Raw genomic sequence first — 19,831 nt, forward strand, 5'->3', positions numbered from 1 at the left:
ACATGCCTCCCGCTGATGCATTTTTAGACAATATGCTTGACACAAAGTTTGCAAAGTTTTCCATATTCTTGCAGCATCCTTCCACACACCCCACCTCTTCCACAACCCTTTACAGTCAGAACTTCCACACTTGGGAATTCATTCAACCGTTTGTTCAAATAAAGGGATTTGGAGAATATAAATCCACATTGTTGTAGCAACGTTTAACTAACCAGAATTTATTGAAAACTCCTCCATATTCATTATGTGTATAGGTCAAAGCTTTCAGCTTTATGTGGCATGCCCTGCTGTCTTTCTTCTAGTTTGCTAGCATCTTTCTTGAAATTGCTGCTCCATATTGATACTGTGCAAATCCTGTGCATATTTATTTTGGGCTGGACTCAGCTAAGCAGTTCCACTAGTGTGAGGCAGTAAAAGGGCACTCACTAATACAACAGGGCTCTACCCCCACTTCTCCTCACCTTCAAATCAGCTCTGGGTGTGGGGAGAACCCATGGATTGTACATGGGGGGGGGGCAGCGACAGGGGGAGGCCACTCCATTGGGCAAGCAGCAATGCTTGCACTGATAGGACATTTGTTTTTGCTTGATGTTGCATTCCTCCCTCTAAATTCCCATACATGAAATACATTCCTAGATTAAGGAGGATGAGATGTTTTTCACTAACTTCAGGGTGATGATTAATTTGACACTTCTCTGTTTATGCGAAGCACAATACCCTGTTGACACGTGACTAGCAGTTCAAAAGCACGTCAAAGTGCAAGTAGATAAATAAGTCCTGTTCCGGCGGGAAGGTAAACAGCATTTTCATGTTCTGCTCTGGTTCGCCAGAAGCAGCTTAGTCATGCTGGCCACATGACCCGGAAGCTGTCTGTGGACAAACGCCATCTCCTTCGGCCTACTAGAGTGGCCAGGGAGACCCAGCCAGATGAGTGGGGTACAAATAAATTATTATTATTATTATTATTATTATTATTATTATTACTGAGTGAGATGAGTGCCGCAACCCGAGAGTCATCTGCGACTGGACCTAACGGTCAGGGGTACCTTTACCTTTATGCAGATTATTACCTAGACTTCCATGTTTATACAAAGTTTTGATATATTTTCTCCTATGGAAAAGGGCTATAATACCCCCAAATGCATTTTTGCAATTCTGGCAATTTGCAGCCTTTCAAAAATTACATTTTCTGTGCCTCTTTTTATAGTTTCCTTTTTGGATTTGAGTTGATGTGATTTAATATTTCTATTGTGCTTTCTCAACAACAATGCTGAGCTCAGAGTGGCGCATAACAATAACAATAGCATTAAAAATGAGCAAGCATTTAAATATCCATTATCATATCAACAACACTGTATAAGGCAAAAACAAACGGCACTCAGCAAACAATACAATTCAATGCAGACTGATAATGATTCAGAAATGGCTGGTTTCCTCCTGGTGGCCTCCCCTTTTGTGATCCCAATCTCAGCCATCATTTTCAAACCTAGCATGGGAGTTTATTGATCTCTGGGTGTTATGTGTGAAGGTTTGGCCAGAACCTGCATTCTCTCAGCTGGAGCTCTTAGCAAAGCAAATTAGCTTATGCATAGATTTGAGGAAGCACAACACTATTGCTTCCTTGCATGGGGGAAGGAAGCGCAAAGTGCCATAAATCTGTGCTGGGCATATTGTGAAGCAAAAAATGAGGGGGGGGGGAGAGAGAGAGAGAGAGAGAGAGAGAGAGAGAGGGGAAAGCTAAGGCAGAGAGAAGATGAGAGACGAGTGGGATTTGGTTGTTTCAGTACAGTGATATAACCTAGATATTTTGAACATCCTTCCTGAGGTGAAAAGCTTTTTAAATGTGTGAGACAGTCATTTCCAGTTCACAATTATGAAAGCCTTTTGAACAGCAATGTGTTAGGAATAAAGGTGGCATTTCTTATTCACAAGATGAAAGGGGTTAATGACATTATAAAAGGAAGGAACGTCACCTGTATGTAAATACAATGTGTAGGCACAACTCGCTGGCCTTCAGATAACAGAATGAAATGGGGGGTTGTGTGTGGAGATATTGCTGTGTGGCATAATGCCTTTGATCATGCAAGAGCTGCACTAAAATGAGAGGGGCTATCGCTGACTCCCTGGAGGTGGCATCCTTCTGCCCTGGATGCATTTGCCCTGATCCCATATATCTGCGGAATGGGAATGACTACTAAAGGGAAATGTATCAAACCAACTTTATAGGGCCAAAATCATAGCTAAAATATCTAAGATAATTCAAGTACCCATGAGATACCGGTACTTTTAAAGTTTGCTCCTATGAGGCAAATATCTGCTGGGGGAGCAGGAGTCTGATTTTAACTGAGAAAATGGTGTGGAAGAAAGAGTTAACCCCCTCCTAGACCTGACTGCATTCATCCAAAGTTGTTGTTGTTGTTGTTGTTGTTGTTGTTGTTGTTGTTGTTGTTTGTTGTTGTTAGGACTATGGAAATATCCCAGCTGGATGAATTGTTGTCACAAGTAACATGTTTAAAAATATGACAAATAGATTTATAATCTCATTTGATGCTTTGCCCTTAGACACAGATTTGAACCATGATTTCTTCCTTGGCTGGTTGATATTATGGCCAGGGTGTTCAATTTGGGCCTTTGAGGGCCTGTGGCCTCAAAACCCTGCTCAGCCATGAAGTTTATTTGATAGCCTTGGGCAGATTATGGTCTCCTTAATCCACCTCACAGGGTTGTTGTGTATATAAAACAGGATTATCTCATGCATGCCACCCTAGGCTCCTTAGAGAAAGAGATAGGATACAAACTGAATTAACAAATAATATTGCTAGCTTGGTGAAACTGCTTGCAGGAACTGCAAATGAAATAGCGTTGCACTGTGAATGTTACGAGACCTTAGCTTTGGTTAGATTTTGCCCATAATCTGTTGCTTGCTACTGATCAAGCTTTGCATTTCCTGCACCTGTAATTAGAATGAAATGGCACATTGCACTGAACATGCAGTTGATTTAAGAATAGTCTTCTCCAGCTTTGCATCCTGAATTAAGGACACTTACAAGCAACTCATTCCAGACTCAAAAGTGTTCTTAAGACATTTGTGTTGTTGTTGTTTTTTAAAAAAAGCCTTATGCATGGTCAAGACACTGAATGCCAAAATTATTTTCCCCCTCCCCCCTTAGATCAGCCTCTGTCTTGCTTGCTATTAATTTCAAGTGGGAATGGCAAAGTCAAGAATTTGGTGGAATGATTGGTTGGTATCCAGTGACGTAGTTTCCATTGCACAATGGAATTTTCTCTTGTCAGATCTGCTCTGGAGGTCAGGGAGAAACTCCAGATCAGATTTAGGGTCTGTATGGGGTGTGGGACAAATGAGGAGAGGGGGGTGATGAAGTTCCATTGCCACAGCCCAAAGTCCTTGTGCTAAGGGAGCTGCTTCATTGGTTACCATTCACTGCAACTGAAACAATGAACCTTGGCCGTAACAAGCACTGTTGTTAATAGCATAAGCTATGAGCTAGAAGTGGTCCATGATTCAATCGAATTCCACTTCCAACATGAACCTTCTGGGTGGCCTTTAAAGTGCTGATGCTGTATTGATTAGTTCCATTTACAAAATATTGATCCAATAAAAACTATTTTTATCTGCTCTTTGGTTTTCAACCAGGGCAAATCCTGCTCATAACAAACAGGTCTAATAAAATGGTTCACTATATGTGTGTGTGTGTGTGTGTGTTTAACCAATTCTGTTATCATTCTTTCTTTACGCAAACATGGGTTGACACGTGGACGCAGGTTTATTTGTTCTAAGTTTTATGGGGAGATCAAGAGGAAGTTTCCACAGAAATCGGAACACTAAAGTGGTGATCTATTTTCTGTTCTATTGCTTTGAATATTGTCTCTTATTTGTCAAGAAATAGTCAATGCAAGGCTATAGCGGGCTGGCAGAGGTAGGGCAAAAGAAAAGAAAAGAAAAGAAAAGAAAAGAAAAGAAAGATGCTGCCGTCATTTTTTCAATAGCTTTAAAGGGCACTGGCTATATATTTTATAGGCTGACGTTATTATTAATTCATTCCTTCAGACATCTGTGCGCTAGAGCAACTGAGTACCGCAGATGATGTATAGTTGAAGCCACCCTCCTGTAATTATGCCTGAATAATCTAAATGCTGGATTACTGTAACATAATTATAGAGGGCTATTTTGACTATTAGCTCATTAAAAAAGCTGTGATGCAAATTGGAATCTTCAAGAGTGTGCGAAAATGATGACATACGTGTCTGCACCGGGAGGGGAAATGTCAGCCTTCCTCAATGCTATCTTGCATTTCATTAAAGCGGAGGATGGATGGAGGCCGTAAAGGCGCCTTGCCTCGTGTCAGAGCTTTCTTCAATGAAATTGCAGTGCATAGAACTGAGCCTGTCTAACACAGACACAGAGGAAGCTGCCTTATACCCAGCTCAATATTGTCTACATGGGCTGGCAGCAGCTTTCCAGGATATGAGATAGGGATGTCGCCCAGCCCTACCTGGAGATACCAGAAACTTGAACTCGGGACCTTCTGCATGGAAAGCAGATGCCCTACCACTGAGCTTCAGCAATCCCTGCAAGAATCAGAGAATTGCAGAGTTGGAAGGGACCCTGCGTGTCATATAGTCCAACCCCTTGCTGTCCCAGGATGGGCTTGAACCTTCTGGTTAACAGCCAAGATGCACTGACCTCCAGGTATGGGTTATATTTCTGCCAGAGGCATTTCCTTGTTGGGTGATCCCACACCATGCACAGATTAATTTGTAAGAAAAAGAGTGATTTCAGCTCACGGCATGTATTCTACCCAGCTTGCAGGGGAAAAGGGAGAGAGACACAGAGAGAATTAGAACCTTTCTCTATTGCTTCATTCCCATCAACTGTGAAGCCCATCACTCTCATTGAACCAAAATCCATAACCTGTCTGCAACTATTTTGCAATTCCCCAGGTGGGATCTCAAGCCACTGCTTGAAAACCTAGTCACTAGACCTAGTGGGAAGAATTTTTATATTTGATATTGAAAACTACTATCCCTACACTAGGGCCGACATATAACTGAGGTTCCCATGGGAGCTTGTCTTATTGGAAGGTTTGCCTGGAACTTTCCATTTAAGGTGCTGCCCTGTCTAGAGCTGCAATTCAAGCAGTATTTGCAGGCAAGACATGTGTGTGTAATGACTGGTGCAATTTGTGCAAAGCCCCTGTTTCTATATCCATGATCTATTGACACTGAAGGCAGAGGTAGTATTGATTCTCTTCAAAGAACCACTAGGTGGTGCATCCATACTAGAATACAGAGGAGAACAAGGACTGTGCAAATAGACTAGTAAAATATGGGTAATCATGTGGTCTCTTTGCATTGGATCAACAGGAGGTGAAACCGGGAAGGCATATATTCAGAGGCAACTAATACATCAAACTCTTTCTACAAATGATCAAACATTAAGGAGGTAAAGTTCAGAGGCTGTAAAAGAAAAGAAAAACCAATACAACTCAATATTATTTCCACTTGAACTCAAACATGTCAATGTGCTTGTGCGTGTGGAAGCTTATAGCTTTAGTGTAGGCTACATATTTGGTCAGGATGACTCTCATGGCAACTAAAAAGCAGGTCGTCATACTAAACCCCTCTTTCTTTCTTTCTTTCTTTCTTTCTTTGTTCAGTTGTGAGTTTCCTAAAGCATTGCTAAAGATACCAGTATATTTGATGCTCCTTACCCTGGTTTCAAATGTTATGAGGTTAGGCCAGAAACAGATTTACTACAAGACTAGCTGGTGAAGCCTTGCTGCAGGTGGTGATGCCGGGGGGGGGGGGGAGAGAATATTTTGCTACTCAAGTCATTTCCTCTTTCAAATGTGTGCATCCATAGAGGGAAAGTGCACAGTTTTCAAAGATGAGAGCTTCAGAAGCTGAAGGGACAGTGAGATTAAGGTATACGGGTGTGTTGGAGGAAGCGCTGCTCTTCTCCGCTTAAAACTGATTTGTAAAAATGTTACATGGAAAAATACGAGAGAGACATTGCACATACCTTTGTAAATCAAGAAAATCTTTAATAAAAAATACTTTAAAAAAACAAACAAACCTAAATGCTGCTGAATAAGCAATCCAGTTATCACACAGGAACCTGGCCAACTCATGGCTTTAGCTGATCTATTTTCTTGGATTTGCAGAGCAATCCTATACATGTTTATTCAGAGATTAGCCACACAGAGTTCAATGAGACTGTACAAGCCTGCCACCGGACAGTCCTAATCATGTCAACTCAGAAGTAGGTCCTATTGAATTCATTGGGGCTTACTCACAGGTAACAAATTGCTTTATTTGTCCACTTAGCAATAACAGAGCAAAGCACTAGAACTTCAGTTTGTTCATTGAACAACAAGACTGTAGGACTCTTACCCAGAATCTGACTTGACTGTGGTGAATGCCAGACGTACAACTTTTTGGTTGGTGCTTGCTGCTTTATAACATAAGGGAAAATATAATAGATCTTGGCCAAATTGGTCAATAACCTCTTTTATATACCCGGTATTTCTCCTTGGGATAGGCTTCAACTTTTCTCTACGGACACTCAACAAACACAATCCAGATGATCGATTTTCACTCAGCGCTGAAGGTATCTATACCTTTACCCTGTGCAAAGTGCTAAAGGGCTGTTCAGTTGTGCAGTTGGGAAGGAAAGTGCTGTAAGCATAAAGGCTTTTTAAAAATCTCCAGCTAGGATGCATACATTTTTAATTTTTTTAAAGGGCGATGCTATGCTCTGGAAGTAAACTCACAATGTCTTTGTCAAACAAGGCTTTACATCTACACTGCACATTTAAATCTCTGCCTTCCCCCAATGACTCCTGGGAACTTTAGTTTGTTCAGAGTGATGGGAATGATAGCTGTGTGAGGGGGGGAACTACAATTCCTAGTATTCCTTTGGGGAAGCCATGTGCTTTGACTGCATGGTGCGGATGTGACCCAAGCCTGGGAGGAAACTGCTTTCGGCACTTAGTAGCAGACACTTGCTATGAACGGTGCTGATTGTGACAATGCAAATCATCTTTGTATGTTTGCAGTGTTTAACGTGGTTTCATTGTTAAAGTTTTGATTCCTTTGAAACGAATTATCACATTAAAACATTTATGAAAAGTGTGGCAAGCCTAGAATCAAGAGTGGTGTTCCTGATAAGCACATCAGTTCATTGGGAGTGCTTTCAGGAGCCTTAGCACAGCTAAGGAGATACTCACGCCATAGTGGTACAGTGGTGCCCCGCTAGACGAAAATAATTCGTTCTACGAGTGTCTTTGTAGAGCGAATTTTTCGTCTAGCGAAGCGGCAATGGAGCGCGGAGGTTTTCGTGCAAAAAAACAAACAAACTTTTTTTCGTCTTGTGAGGCAGCCCCATAGACTTTTTCGTCTTGCGGGGCAGCCTTCTGCTAGACGAATGCCTTCGTCTAGCGGGGCACCACTGTATTTGTCTCTATAGTGAGCAGGGGTAGTTAACACAGAGCCCTCCTGATATAGTTGGAGTCTAGCTCTCATCAGGCCCAGCCAGTATGGCCAAGGCTCAAGGATGATGAGAGGGCACCATGTTGGTTACTCCTAGTGTACAGCATTAAGGTATGGCGGGGGACAAGGGGACGGGAATGAAGTTTCTGAATCAACCCAGCAGCCTGTTGCGATTCATTCTATTTCTTTCCTAACAATATTGGAACACAATCCATGTTAACAGATCATTTGCTGTGGAGTACATATGCGTCATAAAATAATCTGGAAGGATGACCAAGATAAATGATGTTATTTTAGTGTGTTTAAATAAACATTTATTTTTTGGATGTTGGATGCACCAGTAGGACTACGATGGATACGATCTTAGAAAATAACATCATTTATTATGAACCAGTGACATACTGCAGTGATGTTCAGCCATTGGCAAAATAAACTAAAGAACAGAAGATCACAGTGCCTCACTATCTACAAGGTGGAGGGAGGGGCTGAGCTGGGGTGGAAATAAGCAGAGTGGAGTTTGAACTACATGCCTCCAATAGGCCTGTACAAATTCACATGATAAACAAAGCTGAATTCAAACCACCACCTATGTCTGCTGGCCCACCAGGTGCTTGATGATCTCTGGGCTTTTGCCATCTCGAACAGATGGGGGGGGGGGAGGAAGCAGCAGGCTTATTGAGCCCCGAGGCAGATCTTCCTTCATGGATTTGACGGGTTACAATTAGTGTAGGCCTGAAGTACCCCATTAAATAAAAGAACCATAGAGTGGGAGAAAACTTGTTGGGGGATTCTTCAGACTTCCTTGGAGGGGTTCCATTGAAACTACACTGAGATGCCTTCCCCCAACTTTGCCACCTTTTATGCATCCTGGGAAATTTGTTGCAACCTCAGCCTGCTCATCTAAGGTATATCTTGCTCCTTATTTAAATCAACAGGTTAGTAGGCTTCTCTCCCACTGCCAAAGGAACCAAGGGAACTACTGCCCTTCTATGAGCAGCACCTGGGATTTCTAACAGAATTCTCAGCACCCTCATCCATACTCAATTCCCAGATTTCTTTGGAAGAAGCTATAGCAGTGATTTTGGGGGGTATGCCTACAGCAGGAGTAACCAACATGGTGCCCTCAACATATTGTCCAGCTGCATAATTCCTGACTGTTGGCCATGCTGCCTAGGGCGTTGGAGTCAAACAATATCTGGAGAGCAGAATGTTGGCTACCTCTGCTCAAAAGCTAGTCAAGGTTGCAACCCAGTTATTATTATCTACGATGCTTGATGAGTCCCATTTCCAAGCTAATTTGTGGATTGATACACAATTATTCTTTTGGATTTATCAGGTTTTTTAAAATTTATGATGCTGTCCTCTGTTCCAGCAAAATCAACCAAAATGCATATTTTAAGATATTTTTAGAAATGCCCGCACTGAGATTAACATAATTAAATATTTTGTGAGGGGTTTGTGTGTGTGTATGTGTGTGTGTGTGTGTGTGTTTTAAAGTAGATTGATTAATGCAGAAATGGAAGAGAATGAACTTGTGTGAAACTGACACAATCTGGAAATAGAATGATTCTTCCATTCCTATTACTGTCTTTGGACAATTACTGGTACATCCGATGTGGATAGTCCTGATTTTTGGCAGATCTAAACCAACTTGTCAAAAAGCACAGCGAGCCTGGAATCCTTCACACAGCCCGTTTTCATAGTAGTCCCACTGTGTTGTCATTGCACACAGTTACCACTGGAAGCCGTCTGAATCCACTCATAACTCCCCACCCCCTTTGAAGTCATGCTGAAGTGAGGGCCGACAAAGAGGAGAAGGTTCCAATTTTTAGAAATGGTTATTAAAAACGGCCCTGCTGTTCCCTGGTTTTCCAATAAAACAGCAAGAACATTTGCCTCAGAGGAGTGCTGAGAAACTCAACTTGTTAATGTGGTCCAAGACTTCTGTTTGATACTTCTTGAAGTGAAAGTTGCGATGGAGGGGCTGTTTAAGGCCAGTAAAGTGACTTTAAAGGACAAACAGAATGCCTCTTAGGGTCTTTATGTGTATATCTTCTACATGGAACAGCAAAATTGAGCAAGATTCCTTTTTCAGTGCATCAGATCAATGACTGCAGCATGTTGTGAATCTTTTCTCTTTGATTTATTTTCATGGTTTCCCTTCCCTCACACAGAAGTCACGATTCTGACACAGGAGAACATATCTACGATTCTGACACAGGAGAACATATCTAGCCAAAGGCATACATACGGTAACAAGGCCCCTAGCTGCCCAGTTAAGAACATATGAATAGCCTTTCATTCTGTATCCAGTATGTTTGGAATGGCCTGACTGACCAAGGTTAAATTAAACACAAAATGAATGATAAATCTTTGACATCAATATATAATTTGAGTACCAGTAAGTTATTAACAACATAACCATGTATGGAGCTATTTGAATGTGCAGTGTGCTAGAGAAACTTCATTTAAAAAAACAAAAACAAAAACCCTCCGCCATGTTTTCCCACTGAAATGATAACTGCTGATGGTAGCGACATAAGGGTTAGCACACAGTCAATAATGTTTTAAACATTCACATGGATGTACTGTACTCTGTGGCAAAAAACCAAATGAATTCAGTGGAACATATTTTAGTATGCGTGTAACTGTATAGTGTGGTCCTGTTTGTTTGTTTGTTTGTTTGTTTGTTTGACAACTAGGCTCTGCCCCCCTACTTGCTTCACTCACAGACTTCTGCCATTCACCTATATTAACCCCCTAGAACTTTCCCTTCCCAACCCATGCAGCTACTAAGCTCACTTTACACATTATAAACTGCATTTCTGAAACTACTTGATCTGCTCAAACCTTTGCTATTGTTTAAAACAGCCACTTCCACCCCTTTCAATGTTCCTTCCTTTTCACTGTCCTCAAACTCCTCTCTCTTCCATTCTGCAGCTGCCTCATGTGAGACAGATAAAGGAGGTGGAGCCCTCAAATATTCCATTACTTTACTTAAACCTCTACCATGCCTTACAACCATTACTTTCTCCCTCTCGGTGGCCTTCCCTTCTCACTCGCATGCCATGGCCACTCTTGTGAAACCTGCCTTCTCTTTTGCCCACCCTGACTTAATGCAAATCCTGAGTTGGGACAACTCACTACAAATCCTCCAATGGGGGCTGCATGATGACAGCCTTACTTTTTATTTATATAGGAAGAAATGCATATATTGTTTAAATTCTAATTGGTTTACGTAAAGCAACATAAACCATTTATTTAGAATTATATATAAAAATTAAGCATTAAAAACAAGCGGGCATAAAATGCATCAAAGATAAATAAAACAAATATACATACTAAAATTGCACATCACATTACATCCTAAGCGTGTTTACCCTGGATTAAGCCACACACTGAGTTCACTCAGACTTAGTCAGCATGCTTAAGGATTGCAGCCCAAGTCTTGTGCTGGTGGGTGTCATGTGCTGGTGGCTTGTGTCATGTTGCTCACTCTGTTCTGAGCTGGCTGAACAGCATGAGGAATGGAGCTGTAAGAGAAACCTTAGGCTGTGATAAAAAGAGAAGCGTCTGATCAATGCCGGGGGTGGTGGAAGGAAAGCTGGTCCCCAACCTTTGTGCTTGGACTAATTGAAATCAATATGATTAGTCTCTGGTATTCAGAGGCCTTGAATTTACTCACACTATCAAACACGGATCGCACTGAGAAAAGACTAATCACCCTTTCCTGCTGCACTCACCTTCTTTAAAATAACAATTAGAAACCCACAACTTTGTATTGACTATTTCCCCCCTTTTGTGAGAATCCTGTGAATAAAACTTCATAAGATCAGATTCAGCCAGGAAAAAGGGGTGCTTTTTGGTTTGAAATCACTTTTCCATTTCTGTTTCCAAAGAAAGGTGCTACCTGTGAGAATGAATATGCTTGATGACTTTAGCCTAGTGAACCGTCTCAGAATATATACAATTTAATTTACCGGTAATACAAAATGGATGCCCCTTGGAACAGGATAAGGCTGTAGCAGCCAACATTTTCTAAATATATTGGGAAGATTTTTTTTTTTAAAAAAAAGAACTGTTCCAAATTGTTATTCACAAACAAACCTGCTCATTCAAGGAGGCCATCAACTGGTCCACAGAAGTTTGCTTTGTAACTCTTCTTAGTTTTTAACCCCAGTTATTGATATTTAAGGAAAGCCATTCAGAACTGAGCTTTTTTTTTTTTTTTTTGCAAATAGATACAGAATACTTTGTCATACAGTGCATAGTTAAACTGTGGAATTTACTGCCTCAATATGTAATGATGGGCAGCAACTTGGACATCTTTGAAAGGGGTTTAGACAGTTCCATGAAGGGTAAGGCTGTCAGTCCTATTAGTCACGATAGCTCTACACAAGCTCCAAGATCAGAGGCAGCATGCCTGTGAAAAACAGCAGGAGTGGGCCATTGTGCTCATGTATAGCTTGTGGGCTTTTCATAGGCACCTGGTTCACCACAGTGAGAACAGGATGCTAGACTAGATAGCTCTTTGGTCTGATCCCACAGGGCTCCTCTTATGTTCTCCTGGGTTCATTCTTGCCTTTCTCTTTTACTTTATCCTCATGTAGCTCTGGTGCTGCCTGCAATGGAGGGTTGAACAGTGGATCGGGGAGGAACTCTTTAGGCCTTGTTGCAACATCTATAATGATGCAATGGCAGCATGGATGGGGTGCCAAACAGAGACATTAGAGCTCTGTTTTCTGAGCTGCCCAAGATGGAAATTGTAGTATTGCTATTTTAATATTTTAACTGAACAAGACTGCTCTCCTTGTGCCTATAGTGGATCTATACAACTTGTGCTCAAGCCAAGCCAAACACAGTCCATCAGTCATGCATTGTGGCATGTCAATAGCTAGCTGCCTCCTTTGCTTTGTGTGTCTGGGCTGGGGGGGTATTGAGTTTGCTGCCAAACCTGGCCAGTGGACTCTGAACCAGAGCCCTGTTGGATCAGACCAAAGGCCCTTCTCCTTCAACATCTTGCTTCCACAGTGGCCAACCAGATGCCTTTGGGAAGTCCATAGGCAGGGCATGAATATGATCATCCTCTTCCATTGTGGTTCCCCAGCAACTGCTGCTGAACCCAAAGGTTGCAGGTAGCCACCACGAGCGGTAGCCATTGATGGAACTTAAACTACAATCCTTTGCACACTTATCTGGGAATAGGTCCCATTGAATTAAGTGGGGCTTACTTCACAGCAGATGTGCAGAAGTTTATGTTGCTAGTCAACATTAATTTGCCCAACCTCCTTCTAAGGGCATCACCACATTGTACTCTGCTTATTGCATTACAAGTTATACAGGCTTGGCAAAGGTAGTTGCTTTAGCAGCCTGCCCTTAGTTTTGTGAAGTGGATCCAGTTGTGATTCTCCCTCATAACAACCGATGCTGAATAGTGGAGGCAGAGAAGAGGAGGAGAGATCTGCAGCTCACATGTAGCTTTATTCCAGAACACAGGCACACACCCTTTTCTTTGCTGAGAGCCAAGCGAACTCCCATCCATTTAAAAATGCACCCTTAGATGCATCAGACCTCTGCCTTCTCTCCCTGAGTATTAAAGAAGTGAAACAGGAGAAGGAGAATCTCCTGTGACTGTACGAGAGGAGCTTGGAACGATTCTCGATTTGCCGTTTTTCTTTGGTCTGGCTGTCAGTACAGTTTGTTTCTGTTTTTACAAAGACTTAGCAGACGCAAATCCAAAGGAGTGTGGGGAGAGATACCGGTATAAGGCAGACGGTGATGCATCTCTGCCATGAGGGCCCCGAACCCCTCTTTTCACTTGCCTAAATGTGCCCTGATGACAGCTCCTACGTGCGATAAAAGGGAAGGAACTGAGACATTGCACGTTTGTGTGTGTAGCGGAGGAGGGGAAATAACATTTGCTAAATGAAGACAACTGGCTGCCGACTCTGACTGAAATGGCTTCATTTGGAAGCATAATATGCTCTGAGATGATTAAAAACGAGGGAGCTTTAATGATATGTGGAACCAATTCTTATTAATTCTGACCTGGCATGCCTCGTCTTGAGTGAAATCCTTACATTTCTGTAATGGCAATTGCAACCTTAATGATCACCATGCCCCTGAAACTCAGCACTAAATGCTACCAGAGTTCCAAGGGCTTCTTGGCAAATGATTCCCTTTGTATTACATGCTTTTACATCTTCATTTAGGCAGGCAATTCTCTCCTCTTTATCTGTACTTCATGGGCTTAATTCTTTTGGCAGCCATCCCTTCCTCCTCACCAAAGGACAATCAATATTACATTATCTTGTTAACTGCAGTGCCTCATACATGATGAGATATGTTGGAGCAAGTTCCTGTGGGACTTGTTTTTTCCAACCCTTCCTCCAATGAGTAAGGATATGAGAAGGTATGGCTGGACCATAGCCCAGACGAGATTATCATAGGGCTTTCACCTTCCTTTATGGGAGCTGATGTCTGTGAGAAATCCATATGCTGCCATTTGTGCTTGCAGCTGAGATTAATACACGATCAATGAGACAGGGAGAGAGAGAGAGAGAGAGAGAATGAGAATGAGAATTTGTTTGGTCCACACAGAAATTTTTAATCCTCCATGTTTGATGCTTAGGACCATGCAGCATACAACATATTGTAGGTCACAGTTTTGTACAGGATATAATATTATGTCATGCAGTGAGGGACAAGCTTTCTAGATTTTGTGTGATGGAATAACCAAAAATGCTTGTTTAAGAAGCACTTGTGGCCCACTGACTTTCCTGAGGCCATGAAGGGGGGGCCTGGGGCTGCTGTTGTTTTTGGGGACAGGTACTGCTTGAAAGACTTGCTCTGCTTAATGGGGAGTGGGAAGCTGCCTGGTTTCCCCCTCCATGCAGCTTCCCCTCCATGCTCAGCCTATAAATTTGGAAATGACACAAGATTTACAACTACACTGTAAATCCCTGATACCACTCTCATCAAGGAAATTTACCTCGTAAAAGGCTACCTCAAAAAATGCTTGCTACTATTTTGGGGGAAGTGTGGACTCTTCCATTTGTGCTTGCAGCCAAGATCTGCTATACAAGCAGGGAGAGAGAGAGAATTGCATTATTATGTAAATATAACAAACAGGGGCGTTCCTAGCCCCTTGGCTGCCCGGGGCGGGAAGCCAAGAGGCACCCCTGGTGGCGGGGCACCGCGGCGCGTGCGTGCGTCATGACGTCATGACGCACGCGCACGCGGCGACGCCCCGCCCCCGGGGGATGCCGGGCGGGGGCTTTGGGAGCCTCGGCGGGCTGCAAAGAGCCCCGAAGCCGCAGCCTGGCACCCCTTTGTGCTACAGCAGCGGCTTCGGGACTCTTTGCTGCCAGCAGAGGCTCCCAAAGCCCCCGCCTGGGCCCCCTTGGGGGAGCGCAAGTGGGGCAGGGAGAGGGGCAGGTCAGCGAAGAGGGGTGTCACCCCTCTTCGCTGGCCCGCCCCTCTCCTTGCCCCGGCTCCGCAAGCCAGCCAGCAGCGCGAAAAGCCGCTGGAGGGCGGGGGCTATTTCCGGCGCTGCCGGGCAGAGCCGCAGGGGCGGCCAGCAAGGGGGGTGACACCCCGACTCACTGGCGGCCCCTGCGGCTCCACCCCGGCAGTACCGAAAATAGCCTAAAAAGAATTTAAAAAAACAACGCCCCTGATAACAAACATTAAAGGCTGTGGATAACGAGATGTTTTCGTGAGCTCCATCATTTCTCGCCATCAGTGAGACAGTTCTGGGGATTCCGTTTGATTTCCAAAGTACGACTGTATAAGAGAACAAGAAGTGTGCATGCACACGAAAGCTCATACCAAGAACAAACTTAGTTGGTCTCTAAGGTGCTACTGGAAAGAATTTTTTTATTTTGTTAAGAGAACAAGAGTTCGTGGTGAGTTCCAGCACCTCTTTTTCTAGAAAAATAGCATAGATGCCGGTAGATAGAGAATGAATTAAAGAGGAACAGGGAGATCAGTTTGACAATTCCAGAACAAAGCAGTGCCTTTTAAATATGGCTTTAACATATGTTTACTAGACGTCCCCATTTCCCGGGGACAGTCCCTGGATTTACAAATCTGTCCCCGGACAAAAATCCGTCCCCGGAATGTCCCTGGATTTCATTTACTGTCCCCGGATTTATATTTTAAGTGTTGTAGATTTATTAGTAGGGAATGAATGTTGCGTGATTGGTTCAACGGTACAAGACACATCATATGGGGACTTCCGGCAAGGCAAAATGGCGGGCTCCACGGCAGCGAGCAGCTCCTGAAGCCAGCTAGAGCCAACTGCACTACCAGGCTAGCTCCGGGCTGCTGAGACTGCCACCGCCGCCACCACTGCCAAGGGGGAACCGGGGACACACGCCCTGCAACCCAAATTGAGCCGGGAGCGAGAGCGCCCAGCCGACTGATCAGCGGTGCTCCGGGGCCAGGAAAACCCCAGAACCAACACAGGGAGAAGGAGGAGAGGAGGAGGAAGGAGAAAAAAGAGGGGAGCCCTGACCTTGCAGCACTGCTGCTGCTCAGGAGGAGAGTTAGGAGAGCACCGGGAGGGCAAGAACACATGGCCAAGCCCTGACCCGATCCAACCCGAGCCTACTCCATGGTGGCTAGCACTCCAAGAGAGCAGGCTGCGGCCCAGAGGAAGGCCACGCAACAGTGGAGACCACAGAAGAGAAGATATTACATCTGAATTATTATTTTTTAAAATAACTTTTTCTTTAATAACTTTCTCTCTCTTTTTTTTTTAAAAAAGGGGGGAGTGTCCCTGGATTCTTTGGGAAAAAATTGGTAACCTTACTTTAACATCAAGTGTTGGGGGGTCAGGCTGATCTTCCCTAGTTGGTGGCTTTGTGCTTAGATAGGTGTTGCAGATGGCCTCTTTCCTCTGGCTGGTGGCAGTGGTCCTAGTGCTCTTCCTTTCACTTCTGCAGTCTGAGGGCAGCTGCCATTTGGAGCTGAATGTTCTTTTTGGCAGGGAGCAGGGAAGCAAGTTAGTCACAGCTGCTCCTTCTCTGCCCAACGGAGCAGGCCAGGCTGTTTTTCCGTCTGCCATGATGTTACCCTTGGGAGGCAGGGGATGTGACCTCTCCAATAGACCTTGGTCTCCTGGGTGAAAGCTGAAGTATGCTTTCCTTCTGCTCTCACTGTCCCGGCACAGCACCAGTATTCCTTGGGAATATTCCTACAGTATAACTTTCAGATCAAAGATGTATGTTGGATCTGCTGCAGCATGACAAAATAGATTTTGGAAATTAAAAGACATAAATAAGACGGATTTCCAAGCAAGGGCTCTTGGTAGCCTCGGGGCTGCCAGCCGTGATAATAGCTAGCCTTCATTTTATGGATTCATGTTGTTGCAGCAACGCTCTTGTCATTAGATGTGTGGTGCTAAAATGCAGTTGTGCCTTAACGCATGACAATAGAATGATGATACCAGTCCCATAGTTCATATGCTATAGGTCTCTGGAGGTGGGATGACTGGCATATGGGAGACTGAGGAATGTATTTTCAGTTAATTCTTAAAGGGGAAAAAAGTGCTTCCACCTGTAATGGGATAGTGTATTTCCTGGAAAATGATGGGATGCGAACATAGCCAGCTAGTTCCAGTTACAGGTAGGTAGCCGTGTTGGTCTGCCATAGTCAAAATAAAATAATAATAATAATAATTCCTTCCAGTAGCACCTTAGAGAACAACTAAGTTTGTTCTTGGTATGAGCTTTTGTGTGCATGCACACTTCTTCATGCACACTTCTTCGTATCTGAAGAAGTATGCATGCACACGAAAGCTCATACCAAGAACAAACTTAGTTGGTCTCTAAGGTGCTACTGGAAGGATTTTTTTTATTTTTTATTTTGTTTTGATGATAGCCGGCTAGTGACAGCTTACCCTACCCTACCCAATTGTTAGCTAACCCTTTATCTAAATCACCAAGCCTCTTGGGCTTGCCAATTGGAAGGTCAGCGGTTTGAATCCACTTGGTGGGGTGAGCTCCCATTGCTCTGTCCCAGCTCCTACCAATCTAGCAGTTTGAAAGCACGCCAGTGCAAGTAGATAAATAGGTACTGCTGCGGTGGGAAGGTAAATGGCATTTCCGTGCACTCTGGTTTCCATCACAGTTGAGCCAGATGCGGTTTAGTCATGCTGGCCACATGACCCGGAAAGCTGTCTGCGGACAAACGCCGGCTTCCTTGGCCTGAAAGCGAGATGAGCGTTACACAACATAGTCGCCTTTGACTGGACTTAACTGTCCAGGGGTCCTTTACTTTACCTTCACCATGCCCCTTTATCTTAGATTTATTTATTTTTAGCAGTTTGCACATTTTCATCACTTTTAAAAATTAATCCACATGTAAACTGCAGTTCCTATGGAGGGTCTTCCAATTTGGCAAAAACCTGCTTGGTTTTAACAGTATTATGTGCTCTCAAACCCTTCACTGATCCCTTTATTGCAAACAAATTCTTCATTCTCTTGGATTATGTGAGAACACCACCACCACCACCACCACCACCACCACCACCACCACCTTTAGGTAGAGTTTTCTTTTGAAAAAACTTTTTCTAAAAGTTTGAGAGTAGGTCAATGCAGTTTATGTTTGAGAGTAGCAAGGCCAGTAGAACTGAGCAGAATCAATTTTTCACTGCATAAATAGGAGGAGGAGAAGCATTTCTTATGCAAAAATAAAGCTCTCATCCTTGATTTCTAAATGCCCTAGGGAAAAATTATTATGTGGAAGAAAAGTAAACTCTGATTTACCAATTTGCACAAAAAAGGAGAACTCAAATAAATTCAAAAGCAACTCGGAACTAATTCAAGGTGATAATTTCACACATCACATATCAGCCTGTAGAAGCAATTACCAGAAGATATCACAGCGGATGAGGATTTAATAAGATTAAAAATTAGGCCTTTAGTAGCTGACCAAAGTAGCTATTCACAGGGGATAGAAATCATTCTTTTTATAGGAACATAGGAAGAAGTGCCATTCTGAAATAGACTAAGCTCCAAACAATACATGCAGTGGCATAGTGTAGGTTGTCAGCACCCAGGGCCCCACGGAGGGGGTGGGAGGGAGGAAAATGGATGGAGTATGCATGCACATCAAACTGCCTAATAGCGTCTGCATCACCCAGGAGATCATAGCCACAGACACAGGAAAAGAAGAGTCATTGCTACTACTCAGCAGAGATTGGGATGGCTAGAAACAATACACTACTAGGAGATGTATTCATTAGGAGAAATGTACAAAAATGCATACTAATTTTTGAATGGGATTTTTTATATATATAAAAAAGCAAACTGATATGGAAATGGGGCAAACTGAATTTAAGATTAGAAAAATGAAAAACTGAGAGGTTGAAATTAGCAGATTTGTCCATCCCTACTTTATTCCTCTTGCTTTACTGGTTCTATGTGTGCTTCTTAACAATATCTGTTGAGGTGGCCTGGTGGAATCCTCCCTCAGAGAATCATAGAATTGTAGAGTTGGGAGGTATCCCTGAGGGTCATCTAGTCCAACCCCCTGCAATGCTGGAATCTCAGCTCAAGCATCCATGGCAGATGACCATCCAACCTCTGCTTTAAAACCTCCAAAGAAGGAGAGTCCACAACCTCCTGAGGGAGTCCATTCCACTGTCAAACAGCTCTTGCCAGCAGAAAGTTCTTCCAATGTTGGTCAGAACCTCCTTCTTTGTAATTTGAAGCCATTGCATTTGGGTCTCCCCCCCCCCCCCGAGAAGGAGAAAACGAGGTTGCTCCATCCTCCATGGTGGTTAAGAGCGGTAGACTCGTTATCTGGGGAACCGGGTTCATGTCTCCACTCCTCCACATGCAGCTGCTGGGTGACCTTGGACTAGTCACACTTCTCTGAAGTCTCTCCGCCCCACTCACCTCACAGAGTGTTTGTTGTGGGGGAGGAAGGGAAAGGAGAATGTTAGCCGCTTTGAGACTCCTTCGGGTAGTGATAAAGCGGGATATCAAATCCAAACTCTTCTTCTTCTTCTTCTTCTTCTTCTTCTTCTTCTTCTTCTTCTTCTTCTTCTTCTTCCATGTGACAACCCTTTAGATATTTGAAGATGGCTATTATATCTCATCTCAGTCTAAACATACCCAATTCCCTCAACTGTTCTTCATAAGTTTTCGTTTCCAGACCCTTGATCATCTTGGTGGTGTCTCTTCTCTGCACACATTCCAGCTTGTCAATATCCTTAAATTGTAGCACCCAGAACTGGACACAGTATTCCAGGTGTGGTCTGACTAAGGCACCATAGAGCAGGATTATTACCTCCCTTGACCTGGACACT

Source organism: Lacerta agilis, chromosome 3, assembly GCF_009819535.1.
Source record: "Lacerta agilis isolate rLacAgi1 chromosome 3, rLacAgi1.pri, whole genome shotgun sequence".
Classification (NCBI taxonomy): domain Eukaryota; kingdom Metazoa; phylum Chordata; class Lepidosauria; order Squamata; family Lacertidae; genus Lacerta; species Lacerta agilis.